Consider the following 19,260-nt stretch of genomic DNA (forward strand, 5'->3'; position numbering starts at 1 on the left):
TATGCACTCATTGTGTAGTAGAGATGTTTGGATGGCACCAGAAGAAATCCAATCAATGGTCAGTATTACTAGTGAATACAGATGCAGCAATCAAGAAAATACTGAAACTGGAACCCAGCTGCACATTAAAAGTATCATACATCGTGGCTAACTGGGACTGGTTATCAGGATGTTAGGGTTTCAACATGTACAAATCCACAAACAGGACACCTTAGCACAATGAATGCTCTTCTCAGTAGGTATGGATACAACCTGGCAAAATGCAACATCACTCAAGATAAAAGATCTCCAAACAAAGTAAGTATAGGAGGAACCCCCTCACCAGAACACAATCTGTACACACAGAGTCCACAGCTAACGTTAACTAAAGCGATTTGGACAGTTTGGCTCTCAGTACAAGGCAAAAACATCCACTCGCACTATTTCTGTCCAACACAGTACTAGAAAGACTAGCCTTTAGCAATAAGATAAGAAAAATACCGGCTCTTAGTAAACAGGAAGAAGTACATTTATCTTCATTTATAGATGGCTTGATCAAATGTGTAGGCAACAGTAACACACTGTCATCAGCAGCAGCAGCAAAAACAACAAAGCCTGCTAAAACACGTAGCACATTTAGTGATGTCAGAATTAAAAAAACAAAACTAACCCAAAAGCTGGTGTCATTTCTATAATAAAATATCTTGGACTGGTGAGATGGCTCAGTGGTTAAGAGCACCGACTGCTCTTCAGGAAGTCATGAGTTCAAATCCCAGCAAGCACATGGTGGCTCACAACCATCCATAATGAGATCTGATGCCCTCATATGGGTGTCTGAAGACAGCTACAGTGTACTTTGGGCTGGAGTGAGCGGGCCTGGAGCAAGCGGGGTGGGGGGGGGGAGGAAGAGAAAGAGGGAGAAGAGAAGGGGGGAAAATAAAATGATTTCTTATTAGAGAAATAAAAGGACTGAACCATGACATACCTATTCAAAGAATGATTAGAGAAAGGAACAAAACAAAAAACTCTGCCTGTGGGGAGCCAACAGAAGGCAGCTATCATCCTTGTAGCCATCTTGAGCCATATACCCTGAAAAGAGACTTGATTACATTAGCCTACAACAGCTGAGCACACTCTGATAACATCTTCTTTTAGATACCAAGGATTTTCCCTTGGGTGTGTGAGATTTAAAGGTGTGTGACTTAAGGACGTGACTTAGAGATCAGAGTTAGATACAAGGCCTAAGGGCGTGACTTAAAGGCGTGGCTTAGAAGTGAGACATAAAAGGCAAGAGGCAGACAGAAGAGTTCAGTACAACTTGGAGTAGAAATTAGGCATTGAGGAAGAAGACACTTGGACTAGAGAACTCGGAAGAATTATTAGGTATTAGGCACTTGGCACTTGGAGGAAGAACTTGGAATTAGGTATTAAGTATTGGGCACTTGGAAGGGAGCTTGAAAAGGAGAAAGAACTTGGAGGCACTAGGGTCTAGGAACTAGGGACTAGGAACTCAAGACTTGGGACTTGGAAAGAAGAAGAGAGACTAAAGAATAAGCGAGATTGAATCACACTCTGTCTGGTCTCCATTCTTCATGTCAGTCCTCACTCTCTCTCTTGCTGAACCCCGACCCGCAGACCTGAGCAGCTTGGGGCAGTGCGGGCTCTAACAGTTTAGCCCCCAAGGCAGTGTGGGTTCCAACATTGATAGAACAGTTTGAGACATTTTGGCCCCCAAGTGTGGGGCAGCTTGGGCCGCAACATCTGCCAGTAAAGAAACAGACTAAATAGTAGGTTTGAATGAATGACAAGTGCTCCATAGAAGGCAGAGGGTGGGAAGGTGAGGGTCTGTTGTTAGGCTAAGTCTTTTTAGAGCAACTTGCTCTTCCAGGAACTTTCCAGGGCTCTGAGACAACATGTCTATTCTAAGACCAGCATCCCCAGTTTCCCACTAGTCCAATGTCCACTTCTGTGTCATATACAAGAGACATTCATTCCCATCCCCAAAGCCGTGACTGAATGAAGAAGATTCAACATTTGGAACCCAAGGCAAACTCTTTTGACCTGTGAGACTGTAAAATCAAAAACAAAATTTGAAGCAAGATGTGGGACTCACACAGTAGTTCCAGCACTTGGGACGCTGAGGTAAGAGGATTGCTGTAAATTTGAGGCCAATCTGGGCCACATAGTGGTGAGTTTTAGGATAACCTGGGCTATGGCATAAAAGGAATAAATATTTCTGGGTATGAGTCAACTTTTGTCTTTTCTGTTGTTTTCTTTCTCCCCTCCCTTTTTTAAAAAAAATTATTTATTCATTTATTTTGGTTCTATAAATCAAAGGTGAGCCAAAGGTAGGACAAACATTCCTTTTTCAAAAAAGAGAACAGTAATCACTATAAATCCAGACTGCAGCCCAACAGCAAAAACCACGTTGCTCACCCCCACCATCTGATGGTGTAGACTAGGGTTAAGAGTGGCTTGCCAGCCTCAGGAAGACCCACACCATCACCTCTCACCGTGTCTGTGTGATGGCCTTCTCGCTACCCTGTGGCTTTCCCAGACTGACATTATTTATATACAGCTGGTGGCTCCTTCCTGGATACTCATAAGTAACCCTGGCACTGTAGTGGCTTCAGTTGACATCCCTGCAAAGAGCCACTCCGCCCCTGAAGCAGACTTCTTCCAAGCCCAGGAGGCTCTCTTTTGAAATCTCCGTGTGAGTCACTATGACCCTGTAACTCTTGCGTGCAGAGTCAGCATGCACAGATGCCAAGCGTACGGATAACGCCCTTTGGAGCAGTAACGTTGGCCACCCCGGAGCAGCCTTGCAGTGCCTTGCTGGACAAGAGGGAGCAGAATCCCAGTGGACCCAGGCAGGGAGTCCATGGACAGCATGCAGGACAGCCCCTGAAACGTTGTCTATTATAGATGAGGGTGCCTCACAAACTCCTGAGGTGACATCTGGGCATCTTTCATTGCCATTTGTCTCGTGTTCGGGACATGGATTTCTTTCTCTGGCGTAATCTCTTCCGCAAACAATTGCTGACCAGACTCACTTCTCTCTGCATCTGTTTGCTTTGCCCTTTTCCTGGATAGGCTGTGAATTTTCAATTTTTTTTTTCCGTGCTCTTTTTAAGTTTCCCTCTGCTTTGTGACACTTGGTCCCACAGCCTACTGAGCACAGTCACAAGTAACCAAGCAGCCATCTGAGAGCTTCTACTAGCATTGCGGCACCTTAGGGTTCATCTTTCATGATCATACGCAAAATTTAGGTATATTTTATTTTGCTTTGTTTAAAATAAATATTTGTTTAGAAATATTTACAAAAAATCACGCTATATGGTGATTTTTTTCTGTTCAATTTCGATTCCTAGTCTTGTTCTTTAAGCCCCCATTAGAAGCTCATGTAAGATTCCTGTGCAGGTGTTTAATGTGCAACTCTCAAATGCTTCCCATGTCTGCTCATTCCCTAATTAAAAAGCTGCATCCACATTTGAGGAATGGTTAGAGCAAAGAACTCAATCTTGATGTAAGTTTGCTGGTTGAGTTCATTGCCTGAAGCTACAACAAAAGAGAAGAGGAGTTTTATTTACCCCATAGTATTAGAAAGTGAAGGCCAAGATCAGCTATCTTTATCCTTCAGTCCTTTGTGAAAGTCCTTATAGCAGAAAACATCACAATGAAGGGAGCTTATGTTGACAAAGACATGCTGCCATGAGGTTAAGTGCATTAATCTCTGTTGAGGACAGTCCTGCTAGTGATCTGACCACATTTTACTATATTCTCAAAGCTTGCACTACATCAAGGAAGTGCAAGTCTCCAACACAAAACCCTCTGGGGATCACCATCTCTGAGGTCAAGGCAGGGGAGCATTGAGGAATTAAAAAAAAGTGCAGAAGTCAGAGGATCTGAACAGTGCTACAAAACCCTCCTGCCTGAAGTCAGCTAGGCCTTTCCAGTCACGCACACACAGCAGCTATGCACACCTGCAGGAGATCTGCACAAGACTGGGCCATTCCACACTCCACCCAGTGGAGAAGGTGCCCCTGGGACCCGCGCTTCCTGAGGGACGGTTAGCAGGTAGTGGATATAGAACAGCATTTTCTTCTGTGGTGTGGCATAACCACTGGTGAGTTGGCCATGCTCCATCGAATGGCCTCCTACCCATACTTAAGCAAGCAATGCAAACCTAAGTGAGGAAGAAGTCATGGAAGCAGGAGGGAAGGGAAGCAAGAGAGGAAAAGAGCTGGAAGGCGAGACGGCTCAGCACGTAAAAGGCACCTGCCACCAAGCCTGATGACATGATCAATCCCTAGGACCTGTGTAGTGGAAGGAGAGAACAGGCGCTCACAAACTCCCCTGACTTTAACTGTGACATCCATGAATACACACACACACACACACACACACACACAGACAGACACATACGCACGCACACACATCACAGATAAAAATAAATAAATAAGACGTAAAAGAAAGAAAATATACATTTTTTAAAAAAAGGAAAACACATTTTTGGCAGAAAACAGTGTGTAGCGAGGTAAGTTGGCTCACACGGAGCTATCAGGATTTAAAGTCCCGGGTGTAAAGGTATTTATTCTAGGTGCACATAAACAGCCGAAAAACCAGAAGGAAACAGATAGCTGCTGTTAATTGTCATGTCCGAGTGGGGAGAGATCTATGCAATCTTTCTACTTTCCTAAGCTATATATTCAATAAAAACGTATGCTTAAGTATTACATAACAAATAAGTAAATAGCATTCAGATACGAAAGAAGGAAAAAACCGAAGGAATGAAAACAGAGAAGGAAGAGACTCAAAACATCAGGTCAGTGGATTTTTTTGAACTTTTTTTTAAAGACTTATTTTACGTATTTGAGTACCCTGAATGTACATCTCCGTGCCAGAAGAGAGCAACAGATCCCAGTATAGGTGGTTGTGAGCCATTATGTGGTTGCTGGGAATTGAACTCAGGAACTCTGGAAGATCAGACAGTGATCTTAAACACTGGGCCATCTCTCCAGCCCCAGATCAGATGATTTTCAATAGAGGCATCAAAGTATCTCAATGATCAAGGAATATATGTTTTTATTTTATTTATTTTGTGTATATGCATGTGTGTGTGCATGTGTGTGTGTGTATGTATACATGTGTATGTATATGCATGTTTGCCGTGGCTTACTTATGGAGGTAAAGGAACTTTTGAGAGTTGGTCCTCAGACTAGAGAGGTGGCTCAGCTCACAACCAAAAATATAAGAAAGTTGGGTCTCCCCTTCCACTGTAGGTTTTAGGGAGTGAACTCAGGCTGTTAGATTTGAGCAGTATGTGCTCTTTCCCACTGAGCCATCTTGGTGTCCCCAGAAAGCCATATTTCTAACAGATAATGCTGATGCAATGTAATGTCAGTTTTCAAGTAAATGCAAACCAAAACTATAATGAGATTTTGTTTTTTCACTGCTTGCGAAACCTATATATAATAAAAAGGACGGGTAATAATAAGTGTTGGTGAGGATATGGTGAAATCAAAACTCTCAAATAGGGATGGAGGAAGTGTCACATGATATAGTCACTTTGGAAAAAGAGTCTGAGATTTCTCAAGTGGTTCAATTTAGGCTTGCCTTTTACACTAAGGAAAAACCCACCAAATCAATACAAATATGTCTACCAGAACATCAGTAGTATTAATTCACAGGAGCTAAAAAGGACTGGGGTGGAGATCTACCTGTTCATCAGCTGATAAATGACCAGTTAAAAGGTAACATATCCTTATAATGGAATATTATTTAGCAAAAAAAAGAAGGAAGAAGAATTCAGCAGATGGAATCTTGAAACATGCTAACTGAAAGGAGTTGATCACAAACGAACATATATGTAAGATTCCATTCATACATAACGTTCAGAATAAACAAATCTACATGGACAGAGAGCAGATTAACGGTTGCCTAGGAGAGCTATGTCGCAGGTATTGAGATGCAGTTACACACTGTGTAACTGTACTAAGGACCCAAATTTAGTTCCTAGCACTCATATGAGGTGGCTCACAATTGCCTATAACTCAAGCTCCAGGGGATATGACACCTTCTTCTAAAGTCTGTGGTACCTGTAGACACATGGCACACAGAGGTGGGGTAGAGGGAGAGGGAGAGCAGGGGAGGAAGAGAGAGAGCAGGGGAGGGAGAGGGAGAGAGAGAGCATGGGAGGGAGAGGGAGAGCAGGGGAGGGAGAGGAGAGGGAGAGCAGGGGAGGGAGAGCAGGGGAGGGAGAGAAGAGCAGGGGAGGGAGAGGGAGAAAAAGAAGATAGAAATGTAGAAACAGAGAGAGGGAATTTTTAAATGCATGCAGATTAGGTGAGTGAGAGCTGGTTACTGACAACAGTGCCATTACAGCAGAGAGACGGGGCTTTCCACATACAAAACATGGCACAGAGAGCTGGACAGGGCTGCAAATCTGGATGCTAATGAATGACCAAAAGTTGAGATATGAAGGACCTGGCAGGTGGAATGTCAATGGCATAAACTTTAGCAATGGTTGCAAAGTAGTCCTTTGAGGCTTTTCAAGGGAAGGAGAAACAGAATATATCTTATCCAGCCCCCCCCCCCCCCAGGGATTTATTTTAACCTGAACAGACAGGGTCCATCAAGAAGCTCACTTTGTTCATATTCACCCCAACTTTCTCAGACTCAGCTCAGTGATACGCAAGGCTGGAGAATTATTATTCTTTGTTGATTATGCCATTGCAATGTTTAGTGGCATCTTCTCCATACCCAGGAGATCTCCGTAGCACCATGTAGTAACTACTCTTCTCTATGGTGTGGCCAGATGACTGAGAAGAAGCAGCTTAAGGAGAAACTATTTATTTTAATTGGTAGTTTCGGGGGACAGGTCCATTATGGCAAGAATGTGAGGTAGTCGGTTGCACTGCTAAAACAGCCAGGAAGTAAAAAGCAGCTAGGAAGTGGGGTCAGACTATAGCACCTCTAAGGCCTGCCCCACAATGCTTGCATGATTTGAATGAAAAAGGCCCAAACATGCTCACAGGAAGTGCCACTATTAGGAGCTGTGGCCTCATTGGAATAGCTGTGTTCTTGTTGGAGGAAGTGTGTCACTGAAGGTAGGCTTTGGGTTTCAGATGCTTAAGCCAGGTCCAGTGTCACTCTCTCTTCCCAATCCCTTCTGATTTGGATGTAGAACTCTCGGCTACTTTTCTATTACCATGTCTTCCTGCATGCTGCCATGCTTCCCACGATAATGACAATGTAAGCCAGTTCCCATTAGATGTTTTCCTTTACAAGAGTTGGAGTGATCATAGTGTTTCTTCACAGCAGAAGAAACACTATAGATGTTGGCCCACTTCCTCCAGTGAGGATTCCCCTTCCTAAAGATTCTATAATCTTTCAACACTGCACCACTGGCTCAGGGTCCAGTGTTCAAACACTTGGGCCTATGGGGACATTTAGCATTCAGACCACAATACACCTCTTCCATCAGTTTTGACAATTAATTGTGTCTGGACCCAAATGTCACTTGGGTAAGCAAGTCATTATGATTGAGAACTACAAGTTTATGTGTGTGTTTTTCTAAGTAACAGTAAGTGGTTTTAATAGTAAATATTTAGTTAGCCAACTCCTTACAGGGGCCAAAAGTCTTTGTTTGCGATGCGTGTTGATTTGCATGGTGTAAATACTCCCTCAGTGGCTACTAATACTGTTAACTTGGCTTGCAAAATGACCATGAAGTTAACAGCCAACTTTCACTAGCCAACATGAGCTAGCTCCAGCACATTACAGATAAGAGCGCAGAGTGCTGAGGGAACATTCTATCCTAGAATATCTGCAGCTAACGATGTCAACATGATCTATGGAGCCAGGGCCCAAAACTCCAACTTCCATAGTCTTCCTTCGATTTGGACCTTGGCTCTTGCTCTCAGGATTCCTCATGGACTTCTAACCAGATATCTTTTCCTTTGAACTTTTTCTTTTCTCCTGGAAGCTTCTGGAGGCCAAGTCTGAAATGGAAAAGGTTCCCTCATTCTAACAGGACTATGTTCTCAAGGCTATTTTCTCCTGGGCAGTTAAACCAACAAATTAGGTTCCGGGCCTCTAGAGAAAACCCTTAATCATGTGTGCTGAAGGTCCTGGCAGATTCTGCCCCTCTTGCATTAATATTGAGTAATCAGGCAACTGGGCTGAACTTCTGTAGCATGAAGTGATCCAAATAATAGGTCTAGGAGACAGTGTGGCAGGCTTGGGGCGGCTGTGTATAAGTTTGGACACAAGCATCTCTGTGTTCTGAAAGGAGATGTGGTAACGGACATGCAGAATCAGAAAGCAGAGTCTTCCGGAATGATTCTGAAGAGCCACCTGGGTGACCGCAGGCAAAGTTAAACTCTGAGCATGAGGCTGGTGTGGAGATGTGGAGGCCGATTATAGGCAATGCATTACATCATCATTAAAATATTTCACTATATGAGTGGACAGTCTGAGGAGTTGGTCTTGTAGAATATAGAAATAATTTTTGACAAAATGATGACTTGGCTTTGCCAAGGTAACAAAAATTCATTAAACACTTTAAAAGGATAATTATTAATAATGTTGCACTAAAACAATTCTAAGAATGGCATGTGATGTCTGTTGAAGTATATCAGATGCTGTATATACATGTGTGAAAATGTCATAATGTCTTAGTTAGGGTTTTACTGCTGTAAACAGACACCATGACCAAAGCTACTCTTATAAGGACAACATTTAATTGGAGCTGGCTTACAGGTTCAGAGGTTCAGTCCATTATCGTCAAGGCAGGAACATGGCAGCATCCAGGCAGGCATGGTGCAGGAGGAGCTAAGAGTTCTACATCTTCATCTGTAGGCTGCTAGTGGAAGACTGACTCCAGGCAGCTAGGATGAGGGTCTTAAAGCCCATACCCACAGTGACACACCTACTCCAACAAGGCCATACCTACTACAACAGGGCCACACCTTCTAATAGTGCCACTCCCTGGGCAGAGCATATACAAACCATCACACATAATTAAACCTAGTATATGTATAGTTAACATATGCCAATAAAAACCTTTTAGATGTTAAAAGGCACTACAGTATAATCACACATACCTATAACATTCGGACCTGATGGTTTCTACCTGTTTACACAGACTTCAACAGTGAGTACAAGGTTTGTTTATCTTTGGTTTTTTGTTTTGTTTTGTTTTAATTCTGCCCTTTTATTTTAACCATCTTGCCAAGGAAACTACAGCATAAAATTGTTGTAAAAGTGAATCAACTAATGTTTTAGTTAGGGTTTCATTGCTGGGAAGAGACATCATGACCAAGGCAACTCTTATAAAAGTAAACATTTAACTGGGGCTGGCTTACAGTCTCAGAGGTTCGGTCCATTATCATCATGGCAGCAAGCATGGCAGCATCCAGGCAGACTGGTGCTGAAGAAGAAGCTGCGAGCTCTGCATCCTGATTCAAAGGCATCTGGAGATTGGCTTCCCCAGAAAGGGAAAGGAGGGTGTCTTCTGCACTGGTGGAGCTGGGCACTAGGAGCCCTCAAAGCTCACCCCCCCACATACACAGTGACATGCTTTCTCCAACAAGGCCACACCTACTCCAACAAGACCACACCTCCTAATAGTGCCACTTCCCATGAGCTAAGCATATTCAAACCACCACAACTACCTTGTACCATATTCCTATTTTCATCTCTTAAATGCTTAACTTTGAATAAATCATTTGCTGGGTGAAAGAAGTCAGCTCCCTTCCTCCCAGTTCTATCCTTGTGATAAATACATGGAACCTGGATGAGTCGTGCCTTGAGTGGCACTATTAGAAGGTGTGGCCCTGTCGGAGTAGGTGTGGCCTAGTAGCAGAGGCCGTGGGTGGCTGCAGTGTTATGAAGTAGACGGACATGAAATGATTATTATTGTTGCAGAACTCATGATAACACACTCTCAGCAGAATCTTTAGTAAGTTCTGTGGGGAAAGACCTTGCAGCCTTCAAATGCTTAAACATAAATTTACTTACTCTGTGGCCTCGTGACTCCTTCCTGCTATACAAACAAGCGAGCCGCATCTATATTCCTCACACTGCATATGAGAAGCAGAGTTATGTATATAGTCCAAATATCTCAGATGCCCCTTAACTTATAAATGAGTCAATGGAAAGTAGCTTTTTTTTTTTTTTTTTACAATAATGGAGTGTTATAAGAATAGACTGGGGGCTGGAGAGATGGATTTATGGTTAAGAGCACTGATTGCTCTTCTAGAGGTCCTGAGTTCAATTCCCAGCAACCACATGGTGGCTCACAACCATCTGTAATGAGATCCTCTTCTGGTGTGTCTGAATGTCTGAAGACAGCTACAGTGTACTCATGTATGCGTAAACTAAACAAATCTTAACAACAAGAAGAAGAGACTGCCATAGGAATGAGGGACTGATGTATGTTTTAATGTGAGTGGACCTTAAAAGTATTTGGCTAAGTAAAAGAAGTCAGCTACAAAACCCACATATATACAATCCTATGTTCATCAGTTGACTAACACAGGCAAATCTATAGGCAGAGTTGGCTAAGGATTCTGGGTACAAGAGTAGTAGGTGGTTAACAGCTTTTGGATATGGAGCTTCCTTTGAGATGACTAAATTCATTCTAAGGCTGAGGACAATTGTACATTGTCTTAGGGTTACTATTTCTGTGATGAAACACCATGATCAAAAAAAAAAAAAGTTGGGGAGGAAAGGGTTTATTCAGTTCACAATTCCGCATTGCTGTTTATCACCAATGGAAGTCAGTATAGAAATTCACAACAGGGCAGGAACCTGGGGGCAAGAGTGGATTCAGAAGTGGTGGACAAGTTCTGCTTACCAGCTTGTTCTCCATGGCTTGTTCTAGAAACCAGGATCACCTGCCCAGGAATAAAACCACCCACAATTGGCTGGGCCTTCCCACATCAATCACTGATTAAGAAAATGCCCTGTATGACTGCTTATTGCCTGATCTTACAGTTATTTTCTCCCTCCTCACCAATGACTGTAGCTCATGTCAAGTTAACATAAAAGTATCCATCACACAGGCCTCTGTGAACACACTAGACGCCATTTAACCATCAATATGTTCTAAAACACAGTCTTGCTAAGTTTTCTAGGCTGATCTCGAAACCCTGAGTAGTTGAAATTACAAATGTGTCCCACCATACCTAGCTCCATAATTATTTAGTTTAACATGTTTTCATGTGTATATGAGGCGGGAACCTGTCTCTGCTATACATATTCACTTGTGTGGATGCACTGAGTGCTTGCTTATGGGGGCTCAAAGTTGACACTGGGAATAGTCTTTAGTCAGTCTCCACCTGGTGATTCATTGGTTGGACCCAGAATTCACAAATACAGGGTAATCTAGTTAGCCACCTTGCTCCAAGGAGCTTCTATCTCCACCCCCCAGCCCTGGACTTACAGGCAGTCATTATGCCCACCTGAATGTATGTGTTTTCTAGCGATCCGAGGCCTGGTTACCTGCAGGCCACTAAGATATTTCCACGGCCGTGTAATTATACACCTTAAACAGCTGAGCCACGTGTGAACCCAATCTTCGTGTGTAAAGCTGCTCTGCGTCTTTGTTCGTTTCCTATACGTAATGCTTTCAGAACAATATTTGGCACACAATAGCTGTGCACAAGGGTTGGCTTGTTATTATTGATGTCATATAAAATCAAAAGGCTTGCTAGAAGATATCCAGTACTTCAGTAGCACGCAGTAATGGCTAGGATAACTGCACTTGGAGCCTCCTGCACTGTAGGTGGCAATGTGAATTTGTATTGTCTCCTGGCTTCACTTATCAAATGATAAACATTCATATTTTGGTTCAAAAATTTAAGAACCGTTTTCTCTGTTCCTTCAGGCGGGGCTTAAATTACCAAAAGGCCTGAAGGACTATTAGTGTGTGTGTGGTTAAATAAATGATGGCACAGTCATACAAGGCAGCCTGATGAGAATGTAAAGGGGGAGAACACGGAGCGTGTGCGGTGAGTTGATCTCGGAGATGTATTATTAAGTAAGAAACATTGCAGGGCTTATGACATGCTAACATTTCTGTAGAAAGTAATTTATATATGTTATATTAGATGCTTATGCACACACATTTACATATATACATATATATGCTTATATTTGCATATATGCAAGGGAACAAAGGGGAGTTAATGAGACTGGAAGTCTCATGTCAAAGAAAGACTTTCATTTGGTCCTGCATGTTTTTGTATTGCTTGGAATTCTAGTTTTAGTAAAAAAAAAAAAAAAAAAAAAGCAAACAAACAAACAAAACCTATTTTCTTTTAGTTGAGACAAACTGTCATGCAGCCCAGCCTGATTTCGAACTCATTAAGTAGCTGAGACTGACCTTGAACTCCTGATACTCCTGCTTCTACCTCCGGAATGCTGGAATTATAGGTGTATGGCACAATACTCGTTTATGTGTGGCTGGGGATACAACCCAAGCTGGACAAACATTCTAGCAACTGAGCTACACCCACCACCCCAACAAAATATTGTTTTTAAAATTAAAAAAGTAAGTTAGAAGAAAGAGAATTGAAGTGAGCAAAAACCTTAAACCAAATGAGTTGGCCTCTGGTCACACTTCACTCAGGGACACACCTACTCCAATACTGACTAGGAAGTTCCAATGCTCTGTATGCTCTTCAGTGCTATGAGTATCCGTGCCAGGCGCATCTCCCTTCTAATTACTTATGGACTAACAGAGGGAACAGAAACGCTCGGTTAACCGGTTAACAATACTGGAGCTTCGTGTCTAGGAACTGTAGGCTGTGACATACTGTGATGGTGGCGACCAGCACGGTAATTTGACATTCACACACTTCAACAGGTAGAAGGTCTCAAGGCTTCTGAGAGACGACCTACAGAGTCTCCTCATGCTTGCAGCTTTCTGAGTCTCCTCATGCTTGCAGCTTTCTGAGTCTCCTCATGCTTGCAGCTTTCTGAGTCTCCTCATGCTTGCAGCTTTCTGAGTCTCCTCATGCTTGCAGCTTTCTGAGTCTCCTCATGCTTGCAGCTTGCCACTGGACATTAGAGGATGCTTTTTACTATTATTATCTGAGTAGCCATTTGTGTTTGGAACTGGTTAATAGATTCGGTGACACAGGACGTATCCTTCCTCCGCATGGCTACTGATTTATCCATTTTTCACTCTGGGTATATAGTTGGCAAGTTTATTGTTTACTGAGATACGCAAGAGAGTATTGCATCATCATTTATAGCCTCTTAATATTGAACATTATTAGCAGGATATACAATGTCTTGCGATGATAAAGAAAGACTAACTGTGAAACATGGGCCTCCCGTTCGATGACAATCTGCATTCATTGTTGCAGAGCCTGACACAGTCTTTCCCCAAATGAGTGATACGGGGCAGAGCCGTAAAGGATTCCCTTTGCCATTGGATATGTGAACATGACGTAAACATCTGACAGAAAGTGGGCTGCAGTTATCCAAATCATCCTTGCTTTGAACTCACCCAGTTTGACTGATGTGTCTTTGCAAATAACGACTCAATGTCTATATTAAGCAAAGAGGAAAATGCTTAATGGACTTGGACCCCTTACACTAGTATTTTAGTGAGATCTACTTGCCATCCCCACAGCTCTTTAAAAACCCCCAATGATGAGGATTTTCAATCTTGACTCTTCCTCCAATTGTAAGAAAGCCGGATTCCTCTTACCCATAAAAAACATCACCCATATGCTGTAAAAAGTTATAGAGAGGAACAAGTTTTGTTAAACCAAATGCTGAATTATTATGGTCATATATTTCAGTTTATTATGTTCATTTAACACTAATGATTATATATAAATTAAGGTCTGTGCACATGTGCGTATGCATGTGCGTGCATGTGCATGTGCGTGTGTACAGGGGCACTTGCCCATGCCTGCAGAACAAATGGCACATGCAGATCAAAGATTCATTTTTCTCTTTTGCTCTCTACCTTATTATTTCTTTGAGACAGTGTCATTCACTGAATCTGGAATTCAGGTTCATCTAGAATGGCTGACCAGCAAGCTCCCAGGTCCTCTTCGTCTCTTCTCCTTCTCTGCAGCACGGAGTTACAGGTGTGCACCACCTCCTCCAGCTTTTTACATGGCTGCTGAAGATCTGAACTCAAGCCCTCGGGCCTGTACAGCAAACACCTGACCCACTAAGACACTTCTCAGCCTTCTTTTAAGAATTTTAAGAGCACCCTCAAGTCTTCTAAATGCACAAGGTTGGTAACATATCTCCCATTAGGAAATCTGACGGTCACTGCTGGAGTCTACACTGCAGTATACTTACCCCCACAGATGCACTAACAGTCTTATTCACCAGAGTAGGCTGGACCATGCCACAGAGTCGTGGGTCCTCACTGTTACAGCGTGCTGACAGAACAGCGCATGATGACAGCTACACAAACTGTAAGACTCCCTAGATCTGAACTTTGGGATGCTTGTGTTTTAAGGTATTGGAGGTGACTTTTGCCTGTTTTCTAGAAGATTTAGTAAAAGGCTTAAGTTACTTCAAGCAATTGCATTTGTGATGTGATAATGCCGAAATTCCAGTCATAGGGTGAAACCTTTAAAAAAAGAAAAGAAAAGAAAAGAAAAACAAAGTAACCATTTAAATGTGTTCCCCTTGCCCTTCACACGCATTTTACACTTTGAGCGGTGGTGGTGAAGTCCTGTTTCTAAGAAGTCCTCAGTGGGAATTCTACATAGTGTGCTTTGCTTTATTTTCTGCAAAAATTTCAAATGTCACATATACACATACATATATAGGTGTGAATATATATATATAATAGATTTAAAAAATACCTCATGACACTTGCAAGAAAATGGACGGAACTGGAAATCACTATGTTAAAACAAAATAAGCCAGACTCAGAAAGACAAACACCACGTTTTGTTTCATATACAGAACCTAGCTTTAAGTATGCATATACACGCGTGAGTACGTGTGTGTGTGTGTGTGTGTGTGTGTGTATACTCATGTACATGTGTGTATCATTAATCTAGAAGGGAGTTCATTAGAAGGGAGGAAGAGACTTTAAAGAAGAGGTGAGGGAGAAGAAGAGACAATAATAGAATACATAAGACATAGAAAGCAGAAGAGGCCACAGTTTGAGAGGTTATTGAGACCAATAAGAGGCCAGGGGCCAGGGAAGATGGGGCAGAGCAGTGGGGATTATAACAGCCCAATTGTAGTAAAACTCTGTAATGAAATCCATTACTTTATATGCTAAATTAAAAATCTAGAATAATCAAGTCAGAAGAGCTCATTTTTTTCAGAACTGGTAGTTTAACCATAAAGTCAGCAGGGGGCGCCAAGTTTGGTTTTTGCAGTAGAATCTAACGTTATCTCTACCTGTGACATCCCAGTAGAAAGTTTTTGTGGCTTCGAGTAATCGTGTTATTAACTAGGCCTCCTATGTCGACTTAAATTTTTATTTTTGTTTTATATTTTTGTTTATTTATTTTTAGAAAAGGGGAGAAATCTGCTTATAAATGAACATGAGCTAGGAATCGTGTCGCTGGCGAGACACCCTTTTTAAGTTCTTCTGAGCTGTCTCATAGGAAAGGCTGCATCCTCTCTATCTGGAATGCTCTGCCCGCTTTCCCTACCACACAACCTTGGTTAACAGTTCCATTGCAACACAAAGGCTTTGGGGGGAAGTTTGTTCTTTTTGAAAATTGGCTTTTATTCCTCTTAACTTTACTCAGACAAAATTGGGTAGATATCCTTCCTTACATATCAGTGTGTTCATGTTTAAATATTTGCTTTCATTGCTGGCTGTTTATTGATTTAGGAAGTGGAGATTGTGTGGCTATAACTCAAGATAAGCAAAGTCCTTAAGATGCATCCAGATAATTTTGCACCATCACCTCACAGCCTGAAGCAATCCCATAGTCCGCTGCACATGGCACTCTCTGGGCAAGCACAACCACGGTGGGGTGGGGTGGGGTGGTGGGGGGTTGTAGGAAACTGGGTACGTACACTATTCATTTGTATCTCTGACATCTTTCTGTCACAACACTCAGCTTTGCCAGAAGAAACTGTCTTCTGTCTGAGTTACATTCTTCGGGACTCTTCATCATAGCTCTGTGTAGCAGCCGGTTAAGATGGAGTCCACAGGCCATGGATTGTGGATCTCACTGGCTACCTCAAAAGAGCTCTGTTCTCACTAGCAGACTCTGCCATTCTCCACTGTGTCCCTTTGCCCCTCACTACTGTGACTTAATCCTGGGATATGGGTAGGTTATCGCAGAAAAGCCCTTCATCTTCATTTTTTTTTCTTATTTAGACTTAGTTAAAATGGACCTAAGACATTTTTTAAATGTGTTTGGGGTTTTGCCTGCAGGTATGCAAGTGCTCCATACTCTGGCTTCTGTTGGAGGCCAGAAGGGGGCCTCAGATCCCCTGAAATTCCAGTTTCAGACAGTGTGAACCACTACGTGGTTCTTCAGAAGAGCAGCCAGTGCTCTTAGCCTTTGCTAAGTCATCTTTCCATCCCTAAAGTACCTTTACATCTATGAGTCTGTATTTTTAGATTTGTGTTAGGCATGTTATTCTCATATCCAATGTACTTTCTAGTTATCAGCTCCATCCTTGCACAGTGAATGCTCTTTTGGCCTTATTTAGACGTGCCATCATATTTTAGTTTTAGCAAGAAAACATAGAATAGGATCTGATCCAAAATCTGCATGTACAAATAAGTCTGCTTCCCTTTTTTAGCTTGCAATTAAAATATTAAATATTAGCACATTATCTTTTCCTCCTGAAACCACCAAAATAGGAGGAGAGGATGAAAATTGCCCAATGCACAAATAGCAAGCAGTCAATCAAACTATGACAGCTAGACAGTCAAAAGGACAGACAGTGTTTCCTTACTGTTTGGTTTTGGAATTCCCCCCTCCCCCCCCCCCCACACACACACCGGACTGAGGTGCATATTTACATATCAAAACAGACCTGCCCTCCAGGTTCTCCCAGCATCCCTCAGTCTCTACCTGACACACCCTGCCCCCAACCCTGAGCATCCCAGTCCAGGGCCTGGGCTGCCCTTCCCCCAGAGGCTCTTCCCTAGATAATCCAGATGTTTTGCGTGCTCTCCCTCCCTTCCCCCTCTCCCCCTCTCATTCTTCCTCTCCCTCTCCCTCTTCTCTCTCTGGGCGCATTCCCTTTTTCTCTTTCTGCCCAATGGCAACTCCCCTGGCCTCAATCCTTGGGGCCAGTGAACTCATCTAAGAGCAACTCCCCAGTAAATCTGCCTTTAATATAGTCTAATCTGCCTTGAACTGGCTCATTTCAGTGGTGGAGAAATAGCCTATCACGTAACATCTGGAACTTCCGTGTTTTATGAGCTATACATGTTTGGTTTTTATACTTACATCACTTTTAACTATAGCAGATGCCAAAGTGCCCTACCCTAAGGGTATTATTTTGTTAACATTTAAATATGCTCAGCTTACTCACACATATCATCTTTTTTAGTCTATTACAAAGAAAAAGTCGATTTTAGGATAAGCAAAGCCTCAAGCTATGCATGGCCAAATAACCTTGTGGAAGTCTGGGCATCAGACTTGTCAAAAGCACACAGGATCCTGACCTGGAGCTCATGTGAGCATCTGCAGGGAGAACTGGGACACCTGACCAAGGCCAGCACAACCAATCATGACCAAGTGTGGCTGCCACACCCACCTGCCCACCACTTGTCCCTTGGAGAGTGGCCAGCAGGTCTGAATTCCGTGTTAGTTCTTCTTGGAAATCTCTGCACCTTACTGGTCATGCAAAGTGACAATATAGGTCAGTATAGATCAGGCTCACATAGAACAGCAGCAACAACAAACCATCGATATGGATATATCTCCCGACTCCTGAGTGCTTCCTATGATTGGTTAACTGGTGAGTCATTTTTAAATTGCATTGTGTCCGATGCCCTTTTGCCCCTTAATTAATCTCATGAAGTCTTGAAGTTCTCTGAAAGTTACAGGTAGCAGTGCAGGTCGGTTTGGAGTCTGATCAAATGACTTTTGTGCTTGAAACAAGGCTGTGTGGCTATTCTAGATAAAACACTAAGTATTTCTGCACTTCCGTTTTTATGTCTTTTATGCCACTGTCACATTTTAAAATTAGAGCTTCCTGTATGCTTCTCTTGGAGGTAGGCTACACTCTAGTTATGTGCCCTGGAGTATCTCTGCCATTCCCAAAGTTGTTCAGTGGGGCTTCACTCTTGCCAACTTTCAAGATTTGTCACATGCGTTGGAACCAGTAATCCATGTGGAGGATGCACTGTTTAAGCACTGCAATGTAAGATGAGATGGCGAGACATCAGGCCGGCATTCATCTACACAACAGCATGTTAGGCTTTTACTTGATAGTTGTGAGAAATTTAAAAAGTGGGCCTATATTAAACTATAGAGTCTTTGATCCCTTTAACCTACGTGTGTGTGGGGGGGAGAGAAATGACTATATTAAAAATATTGGTATCAGTAAAGAGAACTGATTTTTTTTGAGGTGGTTTCTCACATTAAGGTGGGGAATTTAATGTTTATTGTTTTCTCTAGCTAATCAATACCCTCTTCATTTAAAAAGATACTTGTGGATGAGCACAGTATATGATGTGATTTATTTTTCTTGTTTTTCTACAAACATGTGCTAATCCACTTTGCAAAAGCTCAGTATTCACCCTTGCAGAATGAATTAATATTAATGTATCTACACAGTTGTACAGTGAACCATAATGGAATTTGGAATGTTTCTATCACGCTCCTCACCCTGCTCCCACACTCCTGGTGCCCCATATCCCCTCACCCTGGAACATCACTAACCTATGCACTGTCTCTGTAGGGTTGGAATGGTCATCTGGCATGGCTTCTCCCGCTGAAAATCCAGGATAGCTTACAATATTTGACCACGACTTTCTGCCTCTGAAAATAGATATTATTCTTGAGTTTCTTGCTAAATTAAAGGATCGAGTACAATTTACATAAAGCAAAAATTAGAAACTAGTTAAAGCACGTGGGTCTTTCCTTCTATCACAGAAGGAGATCCATATTGCCAATTATAAAAAGCAGACCGTGCAGGCACCAGGCACTGAACAATATGTGTCCTAAGGTCCCTTTGGCGCGTGGGGACCTGTGTGTGTGAGTGGGGTGGTGGGGGTGGGAAAGGGTACGTTTAAAAGGATCTCTCAAGTTTAACAAAGATTTATCAAAAGGGCGGGGGGTCGGAGTGTTGGGCACACGC

The sequence above is a fragment of the Arvicanthis niloticus genome, chromosome 16 (assembly GCF_011762505.2).
Source record: "Arvicanthis niloticus isolate mArvNil1 chromosome 16, mArvNil1.pat.X, whole genome shotgun sequence".
Classification (NCBI taxonomy): Eukaryota; Metazoa; Chordata; class Mammalia; order Rodentia; family Muridae; genus Arvicanthis; species Arvicanthis niloticus.